Source organism: Macaca mulatta, chromosome 19 (genome assembly GCF_049350105.2).
Source record: "Macaca mulatta isolate MMU2019108-1 chromosome 19, T2T-MMU8v2.0, whole genome shotgun sequence".
Taxonomy (NCBI): domain Eukaryota; kingdom Metazoa; phylum Chordata; class Mammalia; order Primates; family Cercopithecidae; genus Macaca; species Macaca mulatta.
Genome location: NC_133424.1, coordinates 53,980,735 through 53,992,682, shown reverse-complemented (window position 1 = coordinate 53,992,682; position 11,948 = coordinate 53,980,735). Strand labels below are relative to the sequence as shown.

At 46.1% G+C, this 11,948-nt stretch overlaps 1 pseudogene; it reads left to right on the top strand.

The window, feature by feature from the left end:
- The first annotated feature begins 387 nt into the window (after positions 1-387).
- LOC144337099 (pregnancy-specific beta-1-glycoprotein 8-like) lies at positions 388-9,358 on the top strand (annotated as a pseudogene).
- Positions 9,359-11,948: the final 2,590 nt, after the last annotated feature.

Here is an 11,948-nt window from a genome sequence, read left to right as displayed (position 1 = left end):
ACAGCACAATGGGGTGTCCCTGTGACAGGGACCTGGTGCAGCTCCAGCAAGAGGGCAAAGGGTGCAAATGCGCATCCAGACCCAGACCCATGGGGACAGCAGGAGGCTGAGGCCCAGAACTGTGCTCCAACATACACGGTATGTGTGTGTCTGCGTGTGTCTCTTTTGTGTGTGTGTTTATGTTTATGCACACAGTGTGTGTTGAGGTTTGGTGACAGAATCACTGCTGAAAAAGACAGAGGCCTCCACAATTCCCAGGGACCTGACACACAGACAAAAGGAAAAAGAGAAGGAGGGACAAGGAGGCAGGACAGAGAGGGGAGGGGACAGAGAGGTGTCCTGGGCACAGACCCTGCCCATGAGCCTGAGAAGTGCTCCTGCCCCGGGAAGAGGTTCAGCACAGAAGGAGGAAGGACAGCACAGCTGACAGCCGTGCCCAGAAAGTTTCTGGATCCCAGGCTCATCTCCACAGAGAACACGCAGGCAGCACAGGCCATGGGGCCCCTCTCAGCCCCTCCCTGCACACTGCACATCACCTGGAAGGAGCTCCTGCTCACAGGTGAGGAGAGAACTTCCTGGGAGAGGACAGGAGAAGGAAGCAGAATCATTGGATGGGGTCTCCTGGAGAGGATGGGGTTCTAAGAAATAAAAGCAGCCAGCACTTTGGGAGGCTGAGGTGGGCGGATCATGAGTTCAGGAGTTCAATACCAGTCTGGTCAACACAGTGAAGCCCCGTCTCTACTAAAAATACAAAAAAGTTAACCAGGTGTGGTGATGTGCTCCTGTAATCCTAGCTGCTCGGGAGGCTGAGGCACGAGGTTTGCATGACCCTGGGAGGCAGAGGTGGCAGTGAGCTGAGATGGTGCCACTGCATGTCACCCTGGGAGAGAGTATGAGATTCCGACTCAAAAAATAAAGAAAGAAAGAAAAAACAAAAAACAGGAAAGAAGGCTCTGTTGGAGCCTGGATAGGGGAAAATACACCAGAGAGGGACAAAGGATAAAACAGGAAAATCACATTGAACCGGAATTGGTAAGAGGTAGGAAAATCTCAAGTGCTCTGTTTTCCGGGTTAATCAGCACTGGACACCACATTTTGTAAAATGATAATAACTATTATCAGATGACACTTCAAATGAAAATATAAGCAGGGCATTAAACACTGTCCTCAGCAAAAAACCTCAACAATTGGGGAAAGAATAAAAGAAAAAACCCAGGCATGGAGGGCCCTGGGAACTCTCACATCTACAAAAGTCTGCAGCCTGTCCCAGGCACTGGGGTGCAACCAAGATCATAAAAGTCCCTGTCCTCATGGAGCTCACACTGTCATGGGGAGGAAGACAGACATGCAAAGAGATCTAGAATGTGAGGTCAGGTGCTGACAAGTGCTCTGCAGGGAGCAGAGCAGGGAAAGGTCAGAAAGGGAAGACCCAGGGTCTCTGAAGGAGGTGTCAGGAAAGAAGTCTAAGGATGCCCTGATGTGAGCAGGTCCTGAGGGTGTTGTGGAGGGAGCCATGAAGATCCCTGGGGAAGAGGATTCCAAACAAAAAAAATGCCAAGGTCAGAAGGGTTGAAGGAATGGGGGTCATGTTGCTGACTTTCACCCAGTAGGATAGTAGGACACACGCACACAAAGACACACACAGACACAAAGGGGTGTGTGTGTGTCCTACTGTCCTACTAGGGTGTGTGTGTATCTTCAAGGCTGATGATTGAAGAGATCTTCTCAGGACCCAGGGCTCAATGCTTTCACCCCCATACATAGGTCTCAATATTGACTGATGCTCTCTCCACCTCCTAGCATCACTTTTAATCTTCTGGAACCCGCCCACCACTGCTCAAGTCACGATTGAAGCCCAGCCAAACAAAGTTTCCGAGGGGAAGGATGTTCTTCTACTTGTCCACAATTTGCCCCAGAATCTTACTGGCTACATCTGGTACAAAGGGCAAAAAATGGACCACTACCTTTACATTACATCATATGTAATAGACGCTGAAACAATTATATTTGGGCCTGCATACAGTGGACGAGAAACAGTATATTCCAATGCATCCCTGCTGATCCAGAATGCCACCTGGAAGGACACAGGATCCTACACCATCGAAATCATAAAGTGAGGTGATAGGACTGAAGGAGTAACTGGACATTATACCTTATACCGTGAGTGATTCCATACGATCCCTCGGTGTGGGGGTGCGGGGTGACTTCTACTTTGCACACACAGGATTGTCAGGCCTAGACTGTGGCTGTGTCCCACTCTGCATTATGTCCCATGTTGGGGTTTTGGCGCTTAGTGCAGGACACACACAGAGGAGACAAACATCAGCAGATCAGAATTCCTTTCCTGCCTCCAGACCCTGCAGACACAGGAAGGACAGTCTGATGGGGGGGGGGGGGGGTGCTCAGCAGGAGGAGATCAGCCTCAGCCAAGCACCTCATGCCCTCTTCATAAACTTGACCCTGAGAAAGACCCTGGAGAACTGAGCAGGGCTTTGCCTAAGAGGCCCCATGAGATACTCTCAGAGAAACTCAGTCCTAGAAACCTCAACCCCAGAACCTGTCCCTAAATCCTTACTCCAGATAAAGCTGAGGAGCCTGTGCCAGGGCTCGGTTGTGGCAGGGCTAACTGGGACCAAGAATTTACCAGCTGTCTGAGACTGTGTCTGCTGGAGCTGCTAACCAGTCAGGGCTCAGCCCTCAGAGCCTCACCTGGGCAAGGACAGAGCTTTCTTCACCTGAGACTCAGAGTGGAGAGGACAGAAAGACAAGCTTTGTAGGCCATCAGCCAACTGCCTTGTGAGGCTTAGGACACTCCATAGAAAACATAATGTCCCCAGAAGCAGAAACAGAAGAGAGAAAATGTACCTGACAGCAGCTTGTCCACAGGGATCTGACCTAAAGGTGCTCCTTCATGGAAGTGAATAAATGCTGTTTGTGTGAACACCTCCACTGTGCCGAGCACTAGGTCAGGTGACTGTGAAGAATTTACAATTTATTCACAGATAGTATGAAAAGCCACAGTCCATTTGCCATTTAGCTTATTTGACTGAGTGGAAACTGAGGCACAGGAAGGCACAGTCACTGAACCAGAGTCACACAAACACAAAAGGCAGATCAGGGTCACATGAGGTCTGTCTGCAGCCACAGGCCCATCCTCTCCTCCACCAGAAGTGAGGGCTTATTGGGTTCCAAGGACCCCATAGTCATTTATTGGCTCAAATCCTCTCTTCTTAGGCATCCAAACCTCAGAGGAGTGAGAGCAAATGGTCAGCTGATTAGTCTGTACTCCAGAACTAAATCACCTGCCTCAACTGTCAGAGTCAGTGCAAAAAATGTCCAGGCCTCCCCCTCAGATCTTCAGCCCTATCACTGAACCTGAAATCCTGTTTCCCAAAGTGTCCATGTCACTGGCATGACAAGATAAAGGAGAGGAGCTTGTATTCTTTCCCACTTATGCCCTGCACCAGCTCAAGTCCAGTGAGAGACACACACTCAGGTGCTCTCACATAACAAATGAAGGAATTGAATGAAGAAATGAGTGATTCATAATCTCTTTAGAGACTGGATCTCAGATGTAGAATCCTAAGAGGTTCTAGCCACACCTGTCCCTTCTCTTTCAGAGGCTGACACCCATGTTTCATCCCCCCACTAACTCTTGCCATTAAAGACACCCCACCTCACGTAACTCTGAAGTCCCTTGGGCACTGGAGGGTTTTCAGGGCTCCCTGGTCCTGGACTGTGGAAATGGGGACACCTAGTCCCTGGGGTCTCTGAAGTCACTGTAGCCCCCACTGTTCACTGCCATGCTGTCTCTACCTCTCTCTGCTTCTCTGTGTCCCTCATCTTCCTCCCACTTCATTCTAACTGGCAAGCCCTGTCCTGCACAGCTTCTTCCTCCACTCCTAGCCCTTCCCCAGACACTCCCTCTAACTACGCTGACTGTTCTATTCCCTTCCTGCTAACACTGTGGAATGGCCCACCTCCCAGGAAAAGGGAAATGCACAGAAATCACCTGGAGTTGCCACTCCTGCCAGGCTTCATCTTGAGCTAATGTCCCCAGGTCACTAAGAGAATAAGCTTCCACTGTATCCCCATCCAGAGCTCTTTCCCTTTGTGAGGTTGTTCTGTGGACAAGACCGTGGGACAGGGATAGACAACTCCTCCATCCACTCTTATAATTCCCAGACAAGTTTTTCTGGCCTCCTGCACAAACAAAACCAATTGATCCAGATGGTGATTTGCAGTAAATGAAGATTTTAATGACTTCAAGTCTGCCAAACAGGAGGACAGAGGTTTATTATTACTCAAATCAGCCTCCCTAGTGGATCAGGGGTTAGAGATTTTCAAGGATAGTTTCAGGGACACAGGAGTAAAAAATGGGTACTGCTGATTGTTTGGGGATGGAATCATGCGGGCGGAGGGAAATGATCTGTTTGCGCTTGAATCCATCTCTAGGTGGGGACCACATGACTGGCAGAGCCTTTGGTCATGGGTATGGATGAGATCAGTGGGTTGCCAGAATGCAAAGAATGAGAAACATCTCAAAAGACCAACCTCAGGTTCTACAATAGTGATGTTATCTAGAGCAGCAATTAGTTACAAATGTTGCAAACTCTGACCAAATAACATTTGAGAAGTAAGGGATTATAGAAACTGTGCCTACATTTTAGCAGAATTCAGTTCCCTCCTATAATCTTACTCTCATGGTCTTCACCAGTTTTACAAAGGCAATCCCTGGGCAAATTAAGGGTATTAGTTTTAAGGGAGAAACTATTATCATTCTAGCTTCAAAGTTAAACCATAAACTAAATTCCTCCCATGGTTAGCCTAGCCTACGTCCAAGAATTAGTACACAAAGGGTTTAAGGACAATGGGAAGTTCCATCATCTATATCTAGGATATCCTTGGAAAGGGAAGCTGCAGAGAAAACATACCTTGGGGGGCAAAGTAAGACTGAAACTAAGACAATTCCAGTACTGCATGCTCCAGGTGAGAAACACAAGGTGAGCCAGGCAGGCAGTTGGAGAGGGAGGGACTCAGAGAGGCACCAGGGGCTGTGACTGCTGGTCCCATGTCTTTCCATGACCCAATGCTGCTGCTCAATTCACACTTGAGAAAGTCTGTGTTTCTCCCACATAGAGCAGGCAGCCTCACAATCTCTGAGCCCTCAGATTGCCATCCGTCTTGTAACACACACACCTGCCATGGGCTTTTAAGGACCTGTGTGGGCTGAGAGTTGGGAAAGGCCATCCCTGTATATCTTTGGAGGCATCAAAGGTGTAACACAGGGCAATCTTCTCTCTGTTATCTGCACAGTGGAGACTCCCAAGCCATCCATCTCCAGCAGCAACTTAAACCCCTGGGAGGCCGTGGAGACTGTGATCTTATCCTGTGATCCTGATACTCAGGATGTAAGCTACCGGTGGTGGATAAATGGTCAGAGCCTCCGTAACAGTCACACATTGCAGCTGTCCAAAAACAACAGGACCCTCACTCTATTTGTTGTCACAAGGGATACTGCAGGACCCTATGAATGTGAAATGAAGAATCCAGTGAGTGCCAGCCGCAGTGACCCAGTCACCCTGAATCTCATCTGTGAGTATCTTCTGTTCCTCTGTGAGCCAGGCTGCCATCCCAAATACACATGGCCAGAGGCCAGGCCTCCCAGTCTCTCTCAGGTCCAATACAGACACTTTTACTCCTGGACATCAAAGCTGGCCATGAGTACTAAGAGTAGGCTTAGGCTTGATCAACAACATGAAAAGGCTGCTCCTGTCATGGGAGAATCACGGTCCACAGCTTATGATGGGAGAAATGGGTGGATGTCTCAGGCTCCTGATCAGTGAACACAGCAGGTATTTGGCTGGGACTTCAGTATTGTGACTTAGCTCACAGGGTCACTGTGGCCCTTCCACAGACCCGGATTTTCCCTTCCCTCTGACAACATCTCCTGTGATTTCTTCTCTTTGCTCCAGATGGCCTGGATGCCCCCACCATTTCTTCTTCATACACCTATTAGCACACAGGGGAACTCCCCAAGCTCTCCTGCCTCACAGACTCTCACCCACTGGCAGAGCATTCTTGGCTGATTGATGGGAAGTTCCAGCAATCACCACACGTGTTCTTTATCCCGCAAACCACTAAAACATATGGAGGGGTCTATATCTGTTTCATGCATAACTCAGCCACTGGTGGAACAAATTTCATAATCAAGAGGATCATAGTCCCTGGTAAGTGGATCCCTGGAGCATTGGCAATATGTTTTCCAGTGAAGTCTATCTGGCTATCAGGGAAGAGCCACATGCCCTCTGCAAAGGGCGAGGGAAAATCAAAATCCCAGGACAGGGAATATGTTTTTGCTCCAAAACCACCAGCTTTTGCGTGTACCCTTCACTCATTTTAGATCATTCTTTAGACTATACACTAACAATGAACAATGTGAAAGAAAATTCAGAAAAGAACTTTCATTCACATTAACATCAAAAGGAATAAAATATTTTGGAATAAGTTTAACCAAAAAGGTCTAAGGGTTATACCCTGAAAACTACAAAACATTACTGAAAGAAATTAAAGACGACATCAATACATGGAAAGACATTTCATTCTCGCGAATTGGAAGAATCAATATTGTTAGTAAGACAATACTACCCAAATTGAGCTCCAGATTCAACACATCCGCTACCAGAATCCCAGTAACATTTTTTGCAGAATTACCAAAATCTGTCCAAAATCTGACCTGACAGGCTCTTATTAATGATGGCCACAAGAGAGACACTGAGAAAAAGATGCAACCATGAAAAGGTGGAAACTTTTGATGACATAGAAAGTAGCAATCAGCCTCTCTCACATCCCAAAGCCCTCAAAAATATACGAGTGCAGCATGGCCAGTATGGAATTGACCAAAAACTAATCACCAAGCTAGAAACGTGGTGAGAGAAAAAAAAAAAAAGGCAAGAATTTGTTTGGCTTATCACCTCCCACTTTGGCATACTAATCTGATGCTGAAAAGAAATGTTCACTGGAGCATTTCAGATTTTCAATCCTTCAGATTTGGGATGCTAAAGCAGTAACTATATGACAAATATTTCAGAATCAAGAAATGTCAGAAATCCAAAACACTTTTTGTCCTCAGTCTTATGCATAAGAAATACTCAATTTGTGAGAATTGTAGGCATCAAGCTGTACAGCAGATCTCTAGAACCTCCCCGTCTTGCATAACTCAAATTGCACACCCATGAACAACTTCTGATTCTCCCCAATCCCAGCTCCTGGCAACCAGCAGTCACTTCTCAGATTCACTCTGAAATCCACTTACATGAGGTCCCTAGAGTAGTAAAACAAATGGAATCAGAGAGTAGAGGGTCCAATGAAGGAAAATATTTGCAAAACTTCTCCCCAAATTTGTCTCATATCCATCAAACACACATGATCCATGAGTACCAGATTTCCAGCAGTTCATTCCCACCCTTTCCACCAGTCAGTTCTGCATTTGCAAATATCCACATGTGTTTCTGGAAAGATCCACATAGTCCTCACCTGTCCTCTGCAGAAGGAGAGGAAACTTAAAGAACCCAAAACAGGGAACATGGTTCTGCTCCCAAGCCACCAGGTCTTGCCTGTCCCCTTCACCCTTTCTAGATCACTCCTTGCACTCTGCTCTATCTTTGGAGGTCACTGGCTCAAGTAAGTCAGCATGAAACACCTGTAGAAAACTGCCCCACCTTGTGCCTCCACTGCCTGATGACTAAACTGACCTCCAGGCTTGACTCTGGTCTCCCCTGTCTTATTTCTGCTGAAACATCCAGTCCCAGGCCAGGATGCTCAGTATCTTCAGGATTTCAGGACAATGGGAAGTCCCATTGTTACTCATCTCCAGAATATCCTTGGAAATGGAAACTGCAGAGAAATCACATCTAGGGGGGCAAAGTAGGACGGAATTTGGAAGGGGCACAGCAGTTGTACCTTCCAGGTAACGAATCCAAGGTGAGCCAGCTGGTCAGTTGATTAGAGACGGACTGGAAGGGGTACCTGGGCCTGTGACTCCCACTGATGTGTCTGTCCATGACCCAACACTACTGCTCAATTCACACTTGAGAAAGTCTGTGCTTCCCTAAGACAGAGCAGGCGGCCTCACAGTCTTTGAGCCCTTAGATCATCATGCATCTGTCTTGTGACACATGCACCAGCTGTTGACTTTCAAGGACTCAGGAGAGCTGAGAGGTGGGGGATGCCAACTCTGATTGAAGGATGCCTGTGGAGGAATCAAAGGTGCCACACCAGACAATCTTCTCTCTGTTGTCCACACAGCAGAGCTGCCCAAGCCCTACATCACCAGCAAAGACTTCAACCCCATGGAGAATAAGAATTCTGTAGCCTTAACTTGTGAACCTAAGACTCAGGGCTACACCTACATGTGGTGGGTAAATGGTCAGAGCCTCCCGGTCAGTCCCAGGCTAAAGCAACCTGGTGAAAACAGGATCCTCATTGTACCCAATGTCACAAGAAATGGCACAGGAACCTATGAATGTGAAATATGGGACCAAGTTGGTAGCATCTGCAGTGACCAGTCACCCTGGATGTCCTCTGTATCTTTGTTTCCTCTGTGGGCCAGGCCACCAGCTTAAATCCAAACGATCAGAGACCAGACATCTCAGTCTATCTAAGGTCCAAGTACAGGCAATTTTATTTCTGGACACCCGAGGGGGACATGACTCCCTGCCCTGGGAAAACCTGGGTAGGCACAGCCTTAACCAAGAATATAAGGGGAGGGGATGCTCTTGTCATGGGAGACTTGGGGTCTACAGCCTGTGATGGGAGAAACAGGTGAATACCTCAGGACTTGGCTCAGTGAACACAGAAGGGGTTTGGCTGGGACTTGAGGGTGTGTCTTGGCTCAGGGGGACACTGTGTCAATTTAAGAGATCAGGAGCATCCCCTTCCCTTGGACGACATCACCTGTGGCTTTATTCCCTTTATTCCAGATGGTCCAGACGTCCCCAGGATTTTCCCTTCATTGATCGACTACCGTTCAGGACAAAACCTCTACTTGTCATGCTTCGCGGACTCTAATCCACCGGCAGAGTATACTTGGACAATAAATGGGAAGTTTCTGCAATCAGGACCAAGGATCTATATCCCCAAAATTACTACAAAGCATAGCGGGCTCTATCGTTGCTCTGCTCGTAACTCAGCCACTGGCAGCGAACGTTCTACATTAGAGACGATCAGAGTCTCAGGTAAGTGGATCCCTGCATCACTGGCAATAGGGTTTTAGGTGGAGTCTATCTGGCTTTCAGAGAAGAGTCAGAAAAACATTTTTATTCCCAGTCTGTGTTCCATGGGCAGAAGCAAATCCTAAATTCTCCTCTTGAACCCTCCCAATTTGTCTCTACAGACTCTCTTCTCCTTGTTTTCCTGTTTTCTAATGGCTGACTTTGTATCCAGTCTAAGAAGGGTGGGGAGGGGGCTTTTTCAGCCCTGAGCCCTGTGTTGGAAGAGGCTTCACAGAGGGACAAGAAGGAGAGTCTTCATGGTCAGGTTGCTTCTCGGTGTCACCAACACATCCCTTTCTGTTTCTTTCACCTACTCCATGAGCTACAAGGAACATCTGAGGCTTTGAAACATTTTTCCCCCAAATTTTTCACATTTTTCCCCCAAATGAGAGGAGGAAGCCCCTTGGATGAGAGGAGCAGCTCAGACTGCTCCCTGCTCTGCTCCGGGCTTCTCCAGTGACTGGCCCTGCCTGACTCCACCTAGGGTGGGACCAGCATGTATGGAGAAAGAGCCCTGGTGACCTGTCCTGAATTCGGATAAATCGAACTGCCAGTTGAAGATAAGCCAAGGCTGCAGGGAAATAAGAAGAGCGGGAGCCTTGGGGCAGACCCTTGAGCTGTGTCCTGGCTCTGAAGTCACAGGCTGTATAAGGCTGTGCGCACAGCACGTGGGACACAGCACAGAGGACAGTAAGTGATGCACACTTGGAGAAATAGGGAGATTCACCTCTGGGCCTCTGCATGGCAGGAAAGGGGCAATGCCAAAAAAAAGTGTATTTATAGAGTGTAAGACTACCAGGACACTTTATATATCTATTATAAGACTTATCATTAACTATTTTTAAGTATGCAACTTAGTGTTGTGTAACCATCACACTATCCATTTCCAGAACTTTTTCCTTTTACCATATTAAACCTCTGTACCCAGTAAACAGTAACTCTCACTCCTTCTCCCCCTAACTCTTAACATCCACCATGCTAGTGTCTGTCTCTACATAACTGGCTATTCTATCTTTCATAAATGGAATTATATAATAATTATCCTTTTGCATCTGGCTTATTTCAGTTAGCATAATGTCTTCAAGGTTCATCCATTTTGCATGATGTATTGGAATTTTATTCCTTTTTAAGGTTAAATAACATTTTTCGATGTATAAATATACCGTATTTGCCTACCCACTTATCTTTCAATGGACTTTTCCGTTGTTTCCATTTTTGGCTATTGTGAGTAATGCTTCTCTGAATATCAGTGTGCAACTACTTGTTCAAATTTCTTTCAATTCTATAGGGAGTATGTCCAGAAGTGGAATTGCTGGATCAAATGGTAATTTATTGTTTAATTTCTTGAGAAACAGCCACACCACTTTTTACAGTGGCTATAACATTTCCCATTCCCATCAGCAATGTACTAGAGCTCCAATTTTTCCACCTATTTGAAAAGACTTGTTGTTTTGTGTTGCTGTCATTGTTGTTGTTTATCAAAGCCGTCCTTAAGTGTGTGAGGTGGTGTAACACTGTGGTTTTGATTTGCATATCTCTAAGTATTCGTGACGCTGAGGAACTTTGCATGGGCTTATTGGATATTTGTATATCTTCCTTGGAGAAAACTCTATTTTAATCCTTTGTTAATTTTTTTTTTTTTTTTTTTTTTTTTTTTTTTTTGAGACGGAGTCCCACTCTGTCGTCCAGGCTGGAGTGCAGTGGCCGGATCTCAGCTCACTGCAAGCTCTGCCTCTCGGGTTTACGCCATTCTCCTGTCTCAGCCTCTGGAGTAGCTGGGACTACAGATGCCCACCACCTCGCCCAGCTAGTTTTTTGTATTTTTAGTAGAGACAGGGTTTCACTGTGTTAGCCAGGATGGTCTCGATCTCCTGACCTCGTGATCCGCCCATCTCGGCCTCCCAAAGTGCTGGGATTCCAGGCTTGTGCCACCGCGCCCGGCCCTTTCTTCATTTTTTCATTGGGTTTTTGGATGTTTGCTGTTGTTGACTTGTAGTTTCACATGTATTCTGGAAATTAATTTCTTTTCACACTTATAATTTGCAAATATTTTTCTCATTTCATGGGTTGCATTTTTACTTTCTTGATAATGTTCTTTGATATATAAAAGGTTTTGATTTTTATGAAGTCCAATTTATCCATTTTATTTGTTGCCTATGCTTTTGTTGTTACAACCAAGAAATCATTGTGAAATCCAATATCATTAAGGTTTTCTCCTATGTTTTCTTCTAAGAATTGTACAGTTTTTGTTCTTATATTTAGATCTTTGATTCATTGTGGGTTAGGTATATGGTGTTAGGTAAAGGTTCCACTCATTCTTGCCCTTGGATATCCAGCTTTCCCAACATCGTTTGGTGAGAACGCTGTCCTTTCCCCATTGAACGATCTTGGCACACTCGATGAAAATCATTTGGCCATATATGCAAGTATTTCTTTCTGGGCTCTCTGTTCTATTGCATTAATTTCTATGTCTTTCATTATGCCAGTACCACACTGTATTGGTTACTGAGGCTTTGTAGTAAATGTTGAAATCAGGAAGTGTGAGTCCCTCCAGCTTCAATCTTCCTCTTCAAAGTTGTTTCTCTATTTAGAGTCATGAGATTCAATACAAATTTTAGGACAGATTTCTCTTTTACTGCAAAAATGTCACTGAGATTCTGATAGGAATTATATTGA